This window comes from Aythya ferina, assembly GCF_964211825.1.
Source record: "Aythya ferina genome assembly, chromosome: 16".
NCBI lineage: Eukaryota > Metazoa > Chordata > Aves > Anseriformes > Anatidae > Aythya > Aythya ferina.
The window spans coordinates 8,116,927-8,136,538 of record NC_140315.1 but is presented as its reverse complement, the minus strand read 5'-3'; the positions used below and the strand labels follow the sequence as shown (position 1 = coordinate 8,136,538).

General features: G+C 42.2%; 1 long non-coding RNA gene across 1 annotated transcript in view; it reads left to right on the top strand.

The window, feature by feature from the left end:
• The window catches only part of LOC311445652, a 142,886-nt gene that overhangs the window by 52,694 nt on the left and 70,580 nt on the right, over positions 1 to 19,612 (top strand). The gene's annotated exons all lie outside the window — the stretch shown is intronic.

The window sequence follows — 19,612 nt, the reverse complement described above, 5'->3', positions numbered from 1 at the left end:
TACTGATCTTAAAGACCACAGTGCCAGCCTTCCTGCAAAAGATCAGTGAGAACCTTTTCCCTGAAGTTCATTGAGGCAAGTTCAACTTGGAGGCCTGTACCTATTCAAAGTATCATTTGAAGTATTTAGCGTGTGAGGAGCACTCTGTGTTCCTTGGAGCATCCAACTTTTTGTTTATCAGAATTGTCAATTTTTGTCTTGCTCGGGAATAATAAAGGCATGCGTTCAGTAACAACTTGTCTGGGCCAAGCGCCAGCAAAGAAGTTCTAGGAACTGTGACAGCAAAGTGTTGGGGCTCCTCAAGGGAAAAATATCTCCTGAAAATGAACAAGCTGCATCAAATTTTAAATGGTGGAGAAATCCAGTTGAATGCTAAGTAGTATCCATTATTGATGAGAAGTGTACCTCAGCAGACAGAATGGAGCATTTCTTGTTGCAACACCTGCTTTAGCTTCTCCAAGGCAGCATGTCAGGCTTGTGTTTCCATTTGAAAGACTTTCAGATCTGACTCTTGTGCTTGACACATTTTGCCCTCTGGCATTCCCTTTCACTTTTCTCCAAACATGTTTCTGGACCCAATGTTACATAGAAATGGGCGACTTTTGTTAGGTGAATAATGGCTGGCTTTATTAAGGAATCTACAGGTAGATTCAAGGTTTTGGAGCTAAAAATTAAAAAGAAAAAGAAATGATTCTACATGCAAAGTGAGCAGGGAGAAGGCTTAATGCTAAAGGCTTATGGTGTCATACTGTGAATTGAGTGAGAGTGTTTTCCAGAACTGAACTTCATATCTGGGGTCCCTCAAGCCCCGACGAAACTTGGTGCTAATGGTAGCAAGTCAAACAAAGTGGAAGGTCTGTGTAGTTTCCTGCTAGAATAAATTGGTGTGTGTAAGAAATAGAACTGTAAGAACTATTGTAAATAATATAGAACATAAGTGAACACAGTCTTGGATACTATGAACAGCTGAAACCTAAAGCCATTCAACAAGTTGCTGTTAATATATCAGATAAAAGGTGCCAGCAGACTACTTCTAAGTAGTGGTTTAGCACACACATGCACAACTGTCTCCCTTTGATCTTAGTCACCGAGGGCTTCTCAGATAGCTATCTGCATTTGATGTGAGTCGTCTGCCTTGCCTGGACCCTTTCTCCTCTGGGAAGAGTGCCAGTGGTTTGGGCTGATCCGAACACTGCAGCAAACCAGCTGGAGACCTCTGTAGCTAGCAGTGCTCCAGCAGCTGGATTAGGAACAGAGGGATGTGGAGATGTCATTAACGCAGGAATCTGCAATATTCGCACAGTGGTTTGGAGGTGCTGACTACATCTTTTTGCTTCTGAGCTTGTTTAGGATATGAGCTGCGATCTGTGGTAACTCTTTCCTTCTTATGAACCTCTTGTGCATGAGGGGAAGCAACAAAGAAAAATCCTACTCGTTTTAATATGGAAATGTATAGCTTGTCCTTGACTGAATGTGAAGATAAATCAAGGCCAGGTGTATGCTTAAAATAGGCACTGTTCTGATATAATATTTTTCTGGTAAACTTCTTGTGGCTAATGTTTTGTGTCTAGGTACATTGTACAATATTTGAAGAGGTGATAAATTGCAGTGCAAATCCAGTGCTGCTGAAAGCCGAAGTAAATATTAAGATTCCACTTTCATGAGCATCTCCTGGCAAGGTTATTATTTCTGATTTAAGAAACCACCCCTTCCTTCTCCTACTTAAACACTTCTTATATTTGGAACAAGGCTCTTTTACTACATACTGCACAAACATTTAAGATAGTTTCTTCCCTGAGCATACAGTTATCTTCTAATAAATAGTGTTACTAGCTTTATAAAAAAATATAATACATTAAATATAACTTCTAGTTGATCCACAGATCACTACTGTAGACAGCACCAATAATACCTTCTGTTTTAATAACCCAGAAAATTCTTGTCAAATACAGAAGACAAGAAAAAAATCTGAATCCTCTTGAAGCTTAAGGGTGAGAGCAGTGATTCAAGTCACTGGAGGAAATCATTACAGGTTGTAATTCCCATAAAGGTTCTGTCCATAGTCACTATTTTCCCCGTCTGTGATTAGTAGGTCACCGACATTTCCTTTTGATTCATGAGAATAGACTTTCTGTTAGCTGGTAAACAAAGTCTGCTCGTGGGTTATTATAAAATGCAGAAGTACAGCAAAGGTAATTGTTTTTTCCCCTAACACCTTTATTGACTATATTGATCTAAAAGAGAAAATTAGGTTTTCTAAAGTTCAAATGTAGTTTAATGTCACTGGAGTGATATGGAACTTCTCCCAAAATCTGAAGAGCTCAGTGACTGTTATGTGCAGATCTACCCTGCAGCAAGAACAATCTGTCTGGTTCAGGCAGAGGTAAAGTGACCACCAAGCATGAGCTGCTGGATGCTATTTATATTGCTGTCCGACGGATGTTCAAAGCAAAGATTCTGGCAGGGAAAAAGAGTTGTAATGAACTTAGGTAGATGATTGAAAACTAATAATGCAAGACAAGCTAGCAGTGTCCAGATGTTTAGATTTGTATATTTACTGCATTCACTTCTCTGAAGTGTTTGCATTTCTGTCCTAGTGCAGAGCATCTGAGGAGCGTTCTTCTCTCCAGCTGGCAACCCGAGGTAGGTGGCAGGCATAGTTCATACAAAATACAGTTGAGCTGTAATTTAAAACTTAAATTCACTTCTAAATTCCCACTTAAAACCCACATTTGTCACAACAATGATTAAAGTCAAATAAAGTTCCAAGGTTAATAAATCCACTGTTCAGCCCCATTTCCTTCTGCTATAGATATGCATGGAGAGATCATCACATATCACATCTTTCATCTCCAGTCTGGAGTTCCCAAGCACTTTGTAAACATCAATAATGCATCATTCACAACACTCCTGGAAAAACAGGAATTAACATTTAATGAAGCAGGAGTTCGTTCATGCAGGCTGGGTGCCATGCCAACAGTTCAAGATAAAGTAGTGGAATGAGGATATGGCAAAGCCTGGCCTGACTGCAGAACTGGGGTAGGCTTGGGGCAGTTACTGCAGCCTCACATGAAAGAATACCTCATGTCTGTACAGGGAGTGCTAAAGGAGAAGAGCTGGACCTATCACCCAGGCTTAAATACCCACTTTTTTTTATTTGCAGGCTTGAGAACAACCCATAATGGCATGTTTATCCAGGAATATGAGATGATCTCAGTCTTGTACAGAATAAGTCATCAGTGGATACAACGGTATGGAAAGAGCAGGAGTAGCATTATGGTTCGGTCATCTCATCTAGTTCAGCTTCTCTGTAATAATCTTTCACATATCCTCTTCTTATGCTAGCAGATCAAAGAATGCAATAAAGCTATGATCAGAAATCTTACAGGCAGAGAATGACATACCATCTCTTCATAAAAGGCTCTTTTACTAGATATTACTTCTTGTTTTCACCCAGTGTGAAGTATTTTCACCTCTGTGGTGCTTTAACTGCGCAGTTTTGTTCATTTTTCAATTTTGAGTGAGAGATACTTCTGGCAAATTTACTTCTCTTGTTCTGTTGCAAAATAGAAAAGCAAAGCAGGATCTAGAGGGACTTGTTTTTGATTAGGATTCCAAAATTTTCATTTGAAAAAGTTGCAAAAATCTGGAAACTTCTCCTGGTTCCTCTAGCAGCAAATGAAGCAAAGCATCTTCAGAGTTTCCAGCCCTCTTTGCTGTGCTGCTCTGACAGGCTGCTGAGAGCATTTCTTGCATTTGTTTCTGTGCCAGCCCTGGAACTGCATGTCACGTGTCGCATGGAAAAACACTTAACTGGAAGTGTTTTGAATCCTTGGCAGGATTTGGGGTTGGACTCAGTTAAAGGGACAAGTTAAACCTCTTCTTACTTCACCCACATGGGTTCACCAGTCTCCAGCCTTAGTTCCAGCTGGAGCAGATGTGCGCACACACAAGCTAGCTTGGGAGGCACTCACACTTGGCCTTTGCCTGTTTTGGACTTTTCTAACACAAAGGTTGTTGCAGCTTTCTGCAGTGCAGCCCAGTCCCTGGCAGCTGCCGTCCTGCTGTGGGGCTGCTCCTGGGTGCCCAGAGCCCCCGGGGGACCCAGGGTCCCCTCCTGGGCTCACCGCTTTGGGAGCAGCCCGGGAAGTTTTCCAGAGCTGTGGCGGTGCAGCTGGTCTGCAGCAGGTGTTGCTGCCTGGGTTTCTTCTTGGAACAGAGTTTTGCTCTTCCCGAAATGTGTCCTTTAGTGTGTTTTGGTGGAAAGTTTCTAAAACTTCAGGTTTTATTCACAACCAGAGTTAAAACTTTCCAAAATGTCCCAGTTTCCTATGAACTATAGGTTGCTTCAGCTCAATCAGCTCTCCAGACTCGGACCACACCACTCTTAACTGGCATACGACAGGATATGGGACAGTCGCTGCTCACCTTTAAGCAGGAGTGGGCTCAGTACAGAGCATCTCCTGACCACAAAAGCTCTGCTCTTTTTCTGCCCTCTGTTCCTGGGAGGTTGGGCACATCTTTAAGGGATAGTCTTGTTCCACTGGATATGGAGAAATAGGAATATATTATTCCTTTCTGAAGACTGTTCTTCAGTGTTCATTTGTATAATTATAAATTTGCCATTCCCTTGAAATACCGTGCTCTGCAGCTTCTTCCTATTGCCTTCCTGTTGAAGGGGGAAGGAAATGTGCATCAAGTGTCACAAAGCATGACACATCATTTTGCAAATTCTGTTTTTGTTCCTTCTAATATATTGAATCTATCTGCACACTGTACCTCCAGAGTGCAACTTTTTAGTTAACTAATTTTCATCCTATTCCATGTTCTGGGGCTTTTCCCCCTTGAGAAGAATGTACCTGAAGTTTCCAAGAAAATTGTGACTTAGATGAATCACATTTAATTAAAGCGGTGAAGAGATCTATGCTTATATGGTTAACTGCCCATTTTATTGGGCACTTAATTTAAGTCCCTGGAGGATGGTAAGAGACTTGATTTAGTTTTTTCCTCCAAAGCTTTGTAATGATTGTGACTTGGGACTTCTTGTTCTTGTTTTTCTTTCTTTTAATTAAGGGCTGAAAATATATACTGCCATGAAACATCTGGCATAGCCTGCCTCTGTTGCAAAGTAATATGGTCTGGTATTTTGCACTTTTTGCCGGCCATAAATAACTTCTGTCTCTCTAATATTCAGAGCTCTGTGGGTTTATTTGCCAAATATCACCAACTATTTTAACAGAAACTTGAATAAAACTTTTGCATTGCTCTCCAGAACACTTCTTGCCTTTATTCACTGCAGGTTTCAAACCTCAGTGCACAGCAACTTCAGCCTGATTTTTTCTGAATGCTCTATTCATTACAGTATTTCCTATCCTATGAGTAAATTACTTATTTAATTCATTTTTATTTATTTATTTATTTTTACTATCTGCTGTTCTCTACAATAGGTGTGAAATCTGAATGTCTTACATACTAATTCCTGATACCTTTTTCCTTTGTTTCATGCAAAAGGTCTCACAGTATCCTGTGCTTAAAAGCAGAAACATTACTGCTAAATGCTAACGCAATTTGGGCTTGATACTATAGAAGCAAGACTCAGGAGGTATGTTTTCTGTGTTGGAGCCACAATCTACAGACAGGCAGGAGTAATTTCAAGATAGTTAAAGGATCCTCCTGAACCTCAGGCAAGGCTCAGATTAGTTCCAGCTGGGACTGGCTAGGACTGCAGCCATTTGCTAGACTGGTGAGTTACTCATGAAAAAATGCTTGTACCTTCCAGCAATATTTTTTCCTCTAAACATTAATAAAGACGTGGGAAGGGATAGAGTTTAAATTCTAGTTTCTTTCATTTTCCAGCTGGATTTGGATTCAAGTACAGTATGTTAGCAAACAGCAATGTAAACACGAGTGGTTTAATTCAGGAGGGAGCAGGACAACAGTTACTTGGTTTTATTTGAGGTGAGGGAGGATTTAGATGATATTTGAGAAAATACCAGCCATCGGCCAGGGCAGTGAAGCATTGCAGTGAGCTGGGAAGACTCTTTGGAGATCTGCAATGAGCTCCTGGACAGATATTTGGTTGTTACTGTCTAGACATAACTGATCTTGACTCAACAGAGAGGGCACGGAACAGGGACTTCGTAAGAGGATGCTGTTTCAAGCCTCAGACTGGAATCAGTCACAGAGCTTTCACAGAACTTTGATGTTCTCTTACCCTTTGGTTACAACCTCATGAAGCTTCAGCCTGTGAGGGGAAGGAATTGGTGCTCAGGGGTGTTTTGTACTGCCTTAGCATGAAATGGCTTGTCAGAATGACCTGGATGAAAAAAGATGGGAATGGGGAAGTAGAGAATTGAATTCAAATCATGTGATAACTTAAATTTGTATCTGGATTTCCACGTTTGTCTTAAGTAGCTCCATTGCAATGATCATGGTATAATGACTGATCCCAAACTTGGAATAGGCGAGTGTAAGTCATTGTCCAGGAAAAGTCTCTGTAAGGAAGGGAATTTGGACCAAGGAAAAATGCATTTTCATCATGCAAGAAATAATTCTGCATTTTGTTCCAAAAAGAGTTTTGTCAAAACATTAAGAACATCAGGTAATCAATCCTCTTTATTAAACCTTTTTAAACCTGGAAATACAGTTTAGTTTTGTCGTTTTTTAGGTTAATGAATTAAAATGTTAATTGCAAGTGATAATGAATACTCATTTCTTTGCTTCAGATATTAATGTTTGCCTCTGTAGGCATCTTCTGTTAACATTTATGACATATGACTATTATCTACCAATTCCTAGAGGGCATAAAAGTCTGTAAGTACTCGAAGAGCCTTTTGGTTTTGTGGTATTTTCATATATTGTCATAATATGCTTCCATTCTTCTCTCAGAAATCCCTTCTGAAAGCAGACAAGTTCAACTATTTTCATTTTACTGGTAGAATTTAAATAGGTTTGGTGAAGAGCATTAGAGGAGCTGGGATGATACTGTCCCTAGAGCTGTGAGACAAATACACAACCCATGATACTGAAGATACAAAAATATTAATGGTGAGGTTTTTGGATCTGAACTGCAGAGAATGAATACTTGTAATGATAGAGGGGGAAGTTATGAGACTATTATAAATTATACAGCACACTGTATAATGTCATATTGTAAAGGAAGCATTGCAAACTCTACAGTGAGAAGTTTTCAGGCATAATCTTCCCAAGGGATCAGCCTCGACTCAGTTGCATCCCCCATGAAGTTGCAGAAACTTCTGCCTTTATCATCACAGACAGCAGAGCAAACTCTTAAACCTGTTCTGTTAAGGTCTGTGGACAGAATATAATTGTACTTAAAGTATAATATAATTGTACTTAAAATAAATCATCTTTTTATTAGATGACTATATTAAATTAATTGAGATAGCAAAGCACCCCCAAACTAACAGGCATATGAAGTTGTTTGCCTTTCTGAATGTGTGTTCAGACAGAAATGCTAATGTGAATGTGGCTACTTGTTTTTGTTTTTGGTTGTTTTTATACTATTAAGTAGTGGGTATTTTTAGTAAGAACACTATTCTCCCGCAATGCGAGTCACAATATCTGGAGATGGCTGAATTTATATCCCTCATTACTCTTGCCATCAGTGTCTGTCTGCTTTCCTCTCTCTGTCTGAAGAGCTTCTCTTCTGAAACAATAGTAGTAATCTTAGGTATTCGAAGTGGCCAGGCACAAAGCGCTGGAACAAATAACATTTGTAAATAAGGCAGGAGAGAAACCAGGATAAGCACTACCTTATAGTCAATTTACAGAAAATGGAACAATTGGCAGAAAGGCTCACAAATGAACAACAGATTCATCAGACAAAGGTATCTGCAAACTATTCCGTCATGTCCTGCTTTTAGCCTGTTTCTATGCAGTCCCCTGCATGTGTCCCTCTGTCCCCCAACTCCCCAGCCCACCAGTGTGCTTCCATTCACTTCTGTAAGCAGAGCAAGAGAGAAACTATATTAAAGGAGAGGCAATAAGAGAGGGTGTGGGAATACTTAATGTTCCCACAGCTTTAAAAAAAAACAAACAACCTTAATGTAAATGCTCGTGTGTGCGTAGTAATTTCTTTAGTGGAATGGACTCTGCTGAAAGCTAAGAAGATACAAAATTAGGCTTTGAAAAGTTGCTGGTCATTATATAACACTTTGGGTTAAAGAAAACACACCTATCTTATACTGCATGTAATGTTGGGTATAATGATGCAAGTTTGAGATTACAAAATAATGCCAGAACGGCTGCTTAACAGCAGCTAAGCGGTTTCCAGGCAGTGTGTTTTATTTTTTTGCGGTCATTCTTGTCAGCAGAAGGCTATGTGCTCGTGAAGGTAGGATGGAACTGCACCTAACTAATGGTTACCTGCAGAAATGGAAATCTGCTCAGTTTTCAAACATATTGGAAATGGGAATTAAATTCCAGCACTTGACATATTATTCTGGTGTCAGGAAAAACTTGTCTCTAAAAGTTATTTATTTCTGTGATTAGTGGGCTGCTTTGTAAGAACATGTCTGCTTCTCAGCAGAGGGGCCATACCTAAATTGAAATTGATTTTAAGTGTAATGCTTTTGCTTGTTTTAATTTCTCCGTTTTTCTCATTCTCTATAAATTGGTCATTTGCCAAATAGACAAGAAGACAACTTTGAACTGGAAACAAGCAATGTGCCTATCTGTCCGCACTAGCGTTTGTAGTGCAGCAGATTATCAGAATCCCCACAACAAAGGGAGTAAGTGTGGGTAATGTTGCAGAAACTTTTGCTCTCCAAGAGTTATCCTATGTACTCTGAGACATCTTACCATTGAACTGAAGTCCAGTTAATACACGTGGCAAATGTATTTGAACTGTCCTTTTAAGTTTTGATCATCAGTTACAGGTTCTTTGTGAAGGGTACAAGAGACAACTTTAAAAACATACAAGGGAAGCCTTGTTTCTTCAAATGGTTGCAATGCCTTTTTAGTCGAAGCAAGATGGCTTTTGTGAAATTCAGAGAGAATTAAGTCTCCTGCATTTCCGAAGTTACAGCACGTCAGGGTGCAGGGGCAGCGTGCTGAGCTCTCCAGGAGCAGAAGCCACTTCTCTGGAGGTTAACGTGCTGTAAATTGATGTCTGTGCACAGAATACATCTTCTGCTGCTCTCATTCATGTTTTGATGTATTCCATTTCACGTTCAAAGCAGCTTTTAGTGTTGGTTCCCCCTTCTGATGACATCTTACTTTTTAGTATGGAAATACCTGCATTTCTTCAGACCTTGAAGGGATTCATCCAGTGTTTGCTGTTCAAGTCTTTGCTTTTGTGTAGGTAGAGAAATAGGAAAGGCTGATTTGAAAATTTTTAAAGGGAAAAAAAATAAATCCTACATCACAAGTCTTCCTTTCTCTCATTTAACAGGCAACTAAGAATATATATTTTGCATAATATGAAATCTAAAAACAAAACAAAAACCCCATGCAAACAGCAACTACTTCAGCACTGTCAGAACACCAGTGGATGTCACCATGGTGAATTATAGGTTTCATCACTTTCTGTGGTTCCATGTACATCCATGGAAAGGGAGAAGAGTGCTCAGTAGCTGAACAGGATCACTTTATATAAATAGGATTAACGCTAACTTTACAGCAGTGCATTTAAAATACAGGCTAGGCAAATGTCACAGCAGCTAAGCAGTCTCAGATATATGTTCCTGTCACTTTGTCTGTACAAACAGCCTCGCTCTATGCTCAGGGCTTGTTGCTGCTGTTTTGTTTATTGGCATCTTTGGCAAGCAGCTTGCATGCTGCAGCCAGAGGAGCTTGCGTGGAAGAACGACTGAACTGCACGGGGAAATATCAAACTCAGCGAACAGCACAAAGCTCAGTAGCTACAGTTGAGTTAAACCAACAGAAGTGATTACAGCAGGATGTATGATCTCAAACACTTTTAGTCTAAGGGGGTATGCAGGATGGACAAAGGACTGGATTCGTTTTGTGTGAATTGGTAACTCTAAGCTAGCACGCTTTCAAGTTCACTTTGGCAATTCAAAACAGCACCCGTGCCAAAAGGCCTGATTTTTCCCTTTCTAATTGAACATGAGCCCATCTTTACTGGTACGGTGTTAGGGGTTATCCAAATGGGCTCATCTCTTTGAACTTGGAGGGAGATCAAGGCTGATCTCGATAATGAGGTGTGTGGTGCGAGGAAGGTCAGAGTTAGGGCTGCCGCTAACAGGCACTGGCATTTTCTGTGCCTCAGGATTATGACCGCTATTAAGGCTCAGTGGTGGATTTGATCGTGTTCACAGCTGCAATCCTCTCTGCGATTCCTGTGATGATGTCACATGAATATGGGAGGGTAAGCAAGCTCAATAAATTAAAAAATAATAATAATCCAAAGCAAACACCAGCTACAAACCTGCATAAATGAAAAATAGAACAAAGGCAACCAAAGAAGTGTAACAGCTGCTCAAATGACTTGAAGGGGAGACCATAAAAATGGCCTGACTATAAAAATGACCACCAGAGTTGTTTCAATTAAAAAGGAGTAAATCCAGGACATTGTGCTCAGTGACAGGCCTGGTGTGCTCTGGGTGCAGGGCTTCAGAGGCAGAGCGGGCTGTAGTTCTTCTGGTAACTTTATTATGTGGAGCTGCTTCGTGTTGTGTCCTGTTATGAGAATGTGAGTGAAAAGGGGCAGTGACAGCAGCGCTTGTTGATCAAAGAAATGTCATGCCAGCGCTGCAGTGGAAATGTGCTAGTTCCTGAAAAAGTCAAGCCACTGGTACTGGCAACCAGCTGGCTCACACAAGAGGAGTATTTTCCTGTACATTTCTGTGCTGTTTACTCTGTGCACGAAGTCAGAACCGTGGGAAGTGATGGCTTTGACATTGCCCTTCAGTCAGGAGTTGTGCCTAGCTGTGGGATCCGGTTTCTACGTCCTGGAAGGCACTGAAGCAATGCTCGGACTTCGCAACAGGGCTGTGTCCCAGCCAAGACCCAGCTGCTGTAATCGGAGTCCTTCACATCTTAAAATTCCTTTCAGACTTTGAGTGGCAGCAAACTGCCTTTTCCCCTCCTGACGAGCTGACACACACGGTTACGCAGCTCCTGACCTCTCCCACTGGTGTCTGCAAGCAGTGGGTGGGCGCAGCGCCCACGGCAGCACACCTGGGGGCTCAGTGCCGCTTGCTGCCCTTCCTCCCTTTGTGCCCTAAGCTCAGTGGCACTGCCGGCCTGGGCCAGGAGACAGACAGCTGAACAATAATTCTGTAGGTCTGCCAGGTTGCTCCTCGGATGCACTTACTCCTTAGGCAGCTGTACGAACGCCTGCGTTGGCACGGAGCTGTGGTGGGAGTGGGCGGCTGGGGAGGGCTGGGACTGTTGCTTTCAGTGGCAGCGTTTAGGCTGGCTTAATGTTCGTAAGTGTGGCCTTTTTCTGAATGATGTTCTGCCTCGTCTGCATACAGAGCTGGCAGAATCATAAATGAGTGTCTGTGGTAGCAACAATCAAGGTACAGCAGAAGCTAGAGAGAGTTTTTCTTCCTCAAGTGATTAAAAATTGCTACGAGAAATCTGTCCATGTGAGCACAGTTCTTTAGAAAATGCAGGAACAGAAAATGAAGATAAAAATAGCAAATCTTCTTCCTCAAATATTATTTTCTGCTTATCTTATGAAGAAACTGATTTTATGTTTCCGTAAGTACTTGTGCAAGGAGAGTGGAGACCCTAAAACAGAAGGGCAAGGTAGAGGGGAAATAAGGATCAGGGAGCCCTGAGCATGACCCACGTTACTGCTGGGCAGTGGGGATTTGGGGTAGTGAATGGGAGCTGCCCTGGCCTCCTGAACAGGTTGAAAGCCCCACCAGCCAGCAAGCAGTATCCTGTAAATGCGTAGGGATTACCCATTCCCCTTATTTCATCTGGGAAATGTGTGAAGAATAATTAAGTAGACTTCTCGGATGCTGCTAAACTGGAGTGACAGTGTTTAGAAAGGCGTGTTCAGCCTGCCGGGTCTGGGACTCTCTTCACTGTTAGTGCAGATTTCAGACCTCTGGAAGTCTCCTGGTTAGAAATTCTGCTGTCTTGAAAAGAGCTGTTAAAAACCAAAGCTTCTGGGCGGGGAGCTTTTTTGTCAGTTCACTGGAATATTTTGGTGCAGGGAGCTATAATTTATTCATAAGGCTTGAAGGATGTAAGCTGCAGGACTCTAAACAGCTTTGTCCAGGAATTGCAAAGTTACACGACACCGGTTATATTTGGCTGATCAGAATAATTTCACAAAACAGGAAAGATGCTCAGCTAGAAATACAGTCAGATTGAAGGAGAGCTGCAGAGTCTCATGGGAATTGCAGCTCAGTGGTAGAGTAACTGCTGCTTAGCCGGCGAAATAATTGAAAATTGGGGGTGGAGGGGAGCTCTGCAGATGGCTGCGTGCTCTGAGAATCCTGGAAGAAGATGCTAAAAGCAGGAGCATTTGGCATTGAGGAGTAGGCAAATGATGCAGGCTTTGTGCCAGGCAACTTTTTAATACAGGCCTCTATATATCTGGAATTGCAGAAACAAGCAAAATCAAGAAGCCTGAATTATGAGCTCAAAAGCAAAATGAGTCCCCTGGTGTTAACTGAATTTATTTTCCTGATAAATGCCTCCTGCCCAGGGATAAGGCTGTCCTCTGGCACCAGCGGGAAGCGTTTGTGCGTCTGTTCGCTGCGAGAGCCGCGAGGGCAGGGGACAAACAAGTGAGCACAGGCAGCAAACACGGCGTGTGACGTACCTGCAGGATTGTTTGGGTCAGCTGGCGATTTGCACTTCTTTATTTGGCTTTCCGGTCCTAACCAGATGAGATGTGATCAGAACTGGCTGTCTCTTTGCAGGAAAACTGTCTTGTTGTGAATCTCTTGTTCCAGAGGGCAATCTGACCTACAGCAAGCTTTCGGGGCGGGGAGGAGAACTTTTCCAACTTCTCCTTGGCATATGGGAAATTTCTGCTCTGGTTACATAATGATGTCTTACACTAGAATCCTAGACTACATGGACATAAAAGCTGGCTAAATACCTATTTTGTTTTGTTTTGTTTTTTTTTTTAAAAGGCTGTCCATGCCTTATGGGCATGTTACTTTTACAGCACTCAAACCCTCAGGGGTCAGTGCCAGGTGCAGTTTGTGTGTCCCTGCTGCCCTTTGCAGGTGTGTGCCCACAAGCAAAGGGCATTGAAAAAGAGACTAAATCAACAAAAGATACTTTTTTTTTTTTTAGTGAAAGGTATGCTGAAGGAAGCATGAATATGACAGCGAATGCCTGCAGTAAAGGGCTGGTCCCTGGGCTGTCTGGAATATTTTGGATAACAGAGAACTAAAACTTGCATATTCTTTTGCATGGGGTATCCAGTTCCTCCAGCCGTGTCTAGGAGGAGCCTCCTTTGTTAGACTTAGGGTGCTTGATCCAATAGCCATGAATCCATCCTGCAGGGATGATTAAATGAGTCCTCAGGGAAGGGGAAGGAAAAAGGTAGGGATGAATCACTGCAGGTGGCAAAAGGTGAAAAGAAATTTGAGAATGTGCTAGTTTTAACATTGTGAATAGGTTGCTACAACTAAAGAACAAGATGATGCTTATATTTTTCAAAATCTGGTTGGAGTCATGCAGGACTGCAGATGGGATAAAGTACAAGGACTGTTAAAATTGAATACTAATTGTTTTTTGAGAAATGTTAGACTTCCTAGATATTTTTTCCCACGTAAGTTTCCCCCAGATCATGTTGATTTTTTGATAGGAAATGAAAAATATTTTGGCTCTGAGTTGAACCAGTTTATTTTGTATATGCTGCTGCATTTGCCCATTTGATGCTTCCGTTGACTTCCTTACATATTGCTCCCTATGGAAAGGACGTTCTTCTGGGAGCGTACTGATGGGCCTCTGAAGTGTTGCTGTCCAGCATCCACCCTCTAAGAGGAAGATCCATAGTGGAATAAATGATCGCTCAGGAAATTCAATGTGGCAAAGTAAACGGGAGCACAGAATTTCCAAATCAAGGCATATATTTCGTAGCCCAAATGTTGAAGTATTTTTGAAAGTATTTTCTTTTCTTGAAAATTAAATCTTCCTATGAGAAGCGATAAATTCTTTAAATTTAGATAAGGATGTATAAGTTCTTATATCTGGATGTGGATGCAATCCTGTGCTGCTTCCCCCTAACGAGGTGATTTCCTGCTACGTGGCAGAAGAACCCCGTGCAGCAGAGGTAGCATTATGCAGTTGCAGAGCCTGATGCAAGATGCAAAAATGTGAGGTATCAGAGCCAGTGTCAGTCATTAAATGAAAATGACTTTCTCCTGATGTAGTACCTGCTCCCATTGCAAGGCCTTCCCGTCCTGTTGGAAATTTATGGTGACAAAAACAAGACAAGCTCCTTCTACGAGGCGTGTTTGGGGAACCGCTAGGCACACACACCTTAATGGCTGCTCACCTGAGTTATGCTTCCTCTCCGGGGAGCAGTGCTGAAGGCGGCCAGCCATCTCCCAGTGGTGCTGCTTTTGATAGGCCTTTGAAGTGTAGTCTTGTTCCTCATCATAATCCAGCAGCAAAAGGTCACAGCAAGTACGAGGTCCTTGTGATATTTTAGAGAGCTGCTGTCAGGTTTCTCAAAACAGCCACCGCCGTCCTGTTTTCGAGCTGTTGTACGTGCTAAATTAAGCAGCTGTCTTAAAGGGAAAAGCATTTCTGGAGTAAGGATGCAGGAATTAATGATACTTTGACACAAACCCTGTTCTTGGGGATCCGTGCTTTATGATAGCTGGCTGACTAACCAGGAGTTCCTCCTGCAGAGATGGGGATGGCAAAGGAGAAAGAAAAGGGGGGATTAATCACTGCTCTACAAGTGGCAGAGAATGAAGAGATCTCATCTTTCTTTACTTTGCCCTATTGAGGTTCTTGCTAAAGGAGCTCTGTAGGGACTGTGCATGCAAACTTTTGATAAAGAAATTGGTTTTCTATTCAACCAATACATCATCCCTGTTCCAGGTAGGAAATTAATGCCATTTTCAGCTATCCATAGGAAAGCTACCCTGATTTTTTTCCTGTGGTCATGCCATTTCATTACACTATTTTGCTGCTTCTCTTTCTTGGCTTACCAGAAGATGGAGGATTATTCACTAAATAAGTGAGCCAGAGCTGGTAGCTCTATTTTATAATTCCTTTGCGTAATCACAGCAGTCAAGCAGAAGGATAACACTTGAAAGACTGCTCCCCATGAGAGGAAATATGCTGAGTTGTGGGTTGCCAGTGATGGGGAACCAGTATGTAAAGGTCGAGGCACCTGAGCATGGCTCCCACGGCGATGCTGCCTCCAGAATTTGTGATTCCAGGCTTGTGCCTGAGCCCTGAGCACGTCCACAGCACTTGTTGCTGCTTCCCCTGAGAGCAGCCTGGTCGGGAGCTGCAGTCCGATGACGACCTTCACTACGTTCTTCTCGAGGACAGAGGCCTTCTGGGGATAAGGTGTTGCTGCTGGTGAGGCTTTCTCTGCTTTTCACTGCAGTGTCTGTAATGCAGCACTGGATTGTGTGCAAGAGGGAACTTTGAGAAGGAAAATTACTGCAATTCCAAGTGCAAACTGTGCTTCTGTGCTGCCTGCTCCAGCATGTTCTGCTCTTTGCTGAAGGCCGGCTCCATCGTCAGTGCAGCAGTCAGCCAGTGGGTGCCCTGGAGGTACTGATCTATGCCACGCTTCCAAGGGAAATTTGGTGCTGGAACACTTACAGGACCTCTGTAGTTGATTAGATTGGTCCTTTTTTCTCTTGTATATAACTTTGTTTTTGTTTGCACTCCGAGGGACAGAATGCCTCACAATGGGCTAACCTAGGCAACTTGATAAATTCACTTGGACAGCAACAAAATTCCCACCCCTCTAAGATTTGTTGGCAAAATATTCACGTGATGACAAATCTGGGTATGACAGATACAGCTTTTCACTTTTGATTAGCATGGCACAAACAGTTGCAAAATGTAAGGAAATGAGCACTCCGGTAAAATGTTGAAGTTTCTGAAAAAAGAGAAGGCTCCTACTCTGCGTGGGTGAGTTAATATTTCCGATCCAGTCCATGTTTAATCCAGTACTACCTAGGGGCTGTGTGTGACTGGGGCCAGAACAACAAACTGGGAAGGACAAATGGTCTTCTGTTCTTTTTTTCTTTAGTCAATGGCTTTTCTAAAAGTGGTCTCTAATGCTCTTTCTGTAATATTTTAAGACCTACTCAGGTGAATAACTGCTATGTAGAAGAGACTTAATTACTGAAAGATGATTCAGTAATGACTAAATGATCTCCTCCATGTGAGGGCAAAGTTCAACATGGTAAAGGTGTTCGATTTTTATGAATACAAAGTACCTGGGGTTTGTGTTTCATGAAAATGAAAACTTGCAAACAAATTCATGCCAGAGGGGACTATTTTATTTTTTTCAAGTGCTAAGCAAGCCATATGTTTATTAAAAGAGCAATTACAAAAAGCTCAGAGCTAAGAAAGCACCGAGCAGGAAGCACACACAAAGCCCTAACCCATTTATTTGTGAGGTGCAAGCAGCTCTTCTCAATGAAATCCCAGCCCGTCTCAGACTGGGCACTTCTTTTTGGAGGCGTATTGTCAGACATTGCGTCCTTTCTTTTGCAGAACTTTCTGTCCCCAGGTGCTTGGATGATTCATGTCCTTGGATTATGATCCATTTTTCTCAGTTTTTGACAAACACTTTTACCAGTATTATTAAAAGTAATAGTAAATCTCACAGGACTCTTGTTAGTTGTAAGAAGTTGTGAAACCTGATAGTGCTAAATACCACTACTAACCTGGGACAAACCCCATCAGGCAGTAAATCCTGCCTCCTGCCCATCCACACGATTCTTGAAGACACCGGCCCCTCCTCCATAGGAGGCTGTGGTGGGGATGTCTAGAGATAAAGCCGGCCCTTCTCAAACACATCTGCTTGCTCACAGGTGTGAAATCTCTATTTAGGACCTTCTCAGCTTCCCCTTTATGAGGTACTGGTCAGCAGAAATTACTGTTTCAGACCCCTGTCCTTTGTGTGCTTTCCTCTTCATTCATTCATAATTGCGTCTTTTTCTCACTTTCAGCTGTGTGTTATTCACCACTTTGAATACATTTAGCACCCTCCATGTTCACTCTTCAGAGTGAACCTTTTCAGAATAATTACTCCCACTCATCTCCAGAGCAATCAATACAGTGAATAAACCTAGAGACAGCCACTGTTTTAATTCACTCCCATTTTCTAGAAAACATTTTAAAAGTGAAATGAATGGACATAAATGCAGGACTCGATATGCTGAAGAGTTGGTGAAGTGCTGGTGTGGCAAGGCAACAGAGGCTTTCCTTTTGAAGCTGTACATGGCTCAAAAAACATGGACCAAAAAAAAAAAAAAAAAAAAAGAGGGATGTTTTGCATGCAAGTTATGTCCAAGTTTTGTTTGGCTTTAAGACTGAATGGAAAAAGAGCCTGGTCTTGGATGCAATGTAAAGGTACAGCTGGCAGACAAAGGTCTTTGTTATTCTTGCCATGCCAGGGATAACTTCTCAAAACGACCGTCAAGGAGCACAGAATGATCTGTCTTTCACCAGAAATAGATTGGATTGGAGGTTTGTTGTTGACATGGAAATCTTTTCTTACCAGTGTCTCTGCTTTTCCCACTCCAGTGCTATGTGGAGACTTTTTTTTTTTTTTTTTTTTTTTCCTCCAAGACTGCCTGTGAAGGCTTTTCATCACCAATAAGTGCATGGGAAAGAAAGACATAAGAAAAAAACTCAGTGAGAGAGGAGAGCTTGTTCCGAAATGTCCCCTCTCTTTCCATGCAGGAGAATTTGGTGCAGTTTGGTTGCTGAAATATGCCAGCTAAACTAAATCAGATGAATTATTAATGCTTTGCAGGCTGCTTCTCTCAATTGGCTGCAGCGAGGCAGCTTCGATGGGGCGTATGTAACTTCAGTTCTCCACGTTAAAAATAGACGTCAGCCCTCAGAGGAATGGGAAGCTTAACAGACTATTTTTCTCAGCCCAGTTTTAGTTCTATTATGTGTTATTTTGTCAGAGTGGATAGGGTGGATTGTTATTTTGGACATAGTGGGTGATCTGACTGAAAAAATCACTTCTGTTTCCTTTCTATATGTCACAAGCTGCTTCGGATTCAAAGCCCTATATTTCCCTTGCTGCATCCTCAGTCAGAATAAAATAAACAGGACCAATGTGGCAGTTACGCAGGTGCAACTGCAGACTGTCGGGCTTCCGCCAAGCAGGCACATTTCTTGCTAAGGGCATTTGTGCTTCACTAACAACTCAAGGCCAAAAAGGTGGAAAATCAGTCTTACTCTCTCTTTTATTAAGTTTTTAGTGTTGATGTTTAATTTGATTAATCTGATTACAACAACTTTTACCCTAACATTTTGAAGTCACTCTGCTGCATCCCCAGACAAAGGCTCTGCTGTTAACAAACATCCTGCTGCATCACAGCCCGGGCACCCTATTTTGGCATCACAGCCCAGGCACCCAGTTTTGGTTGCAATGCTTCCCAGAGCTCCTGGGTTGCTGCAAACCAACCCTGTGTCCAACGGAGTGGTGCTCTTCTCTGCAGAACACATGTTCAAAGGTCTTTAATACAGTTTTTCACTCAAGCTCCTTCCTGCATAGGTTAAATGCCTGTTTTCATGCTTTGCTGCCTTACTTTTGACTAAATTAGCTGTGGTCACTGCACCTTCTGGGGCTCGCATCTCCCGGCTAATGAGAGCAGAGGAAGCATGACCTGGCGTTGACCATGTCACTTGTACTACCCAAGTGCTGGTAATTAAAGGGCCATTTATGCACTGTGTGGGGGCAGTGTTTAAGGCTTTAGCCCTGATTATTGTGAATTTAAATCCCAACCCTTTTGCCTGTAGGTTTCAGAATTTGGTAATCCTGTAGCATAACTATATTTTATCTACCTTGGGTTTGGGTCTTGTGCATTAGAGAAAACATTCACTTAATCAGATCTAAGAGTTTGGTGCTGCTGGAGTAAGCAATTCCAGTTCCTTCCTCCTGGCTTTGTTCCTCGGTTGACTCTCTTGAATCGCCTTCAGTGCCACTGTGACCAGCCCGAGCTATAAAGGAACCCCAGGATTTTGCATCCTGCTGCGCTGAGCGGGGTGTGCCGCAGCCCTTGGCTCTGGCCCAGCTCAGCCCTGTGAACATGCTCACAGGTAATGCAGTGAAGGTGCAGGACAGCTCATTTCCTCCTAAACTAGGGAGCTCATAATGATCCGTGTCTTCTGGTTTGCTTAGAATAGTTTATCCTGTAAGGCTGGGTTTCAGATTAGTAGCAGAGATAGGTATCCTTGTCTGGCTTACCACAGTGCAAAACGCATTAAGCCTCTATATAGTTTTCAGATAGATAAAACAAATTACTCTGTTCATCTTTTATTAATTTCCAAGCACTTCGTACAACAACAACATTCTGCAGTGGGATTAGGTGACAGCAGAGACCAATGATTAATGGGCTGTGCAATACAGCAGTATAAATGCTGACCTTTCACATCTGCCATACCATATACAGAGTTTTGGCACAGGCACCAGATAGCTCTA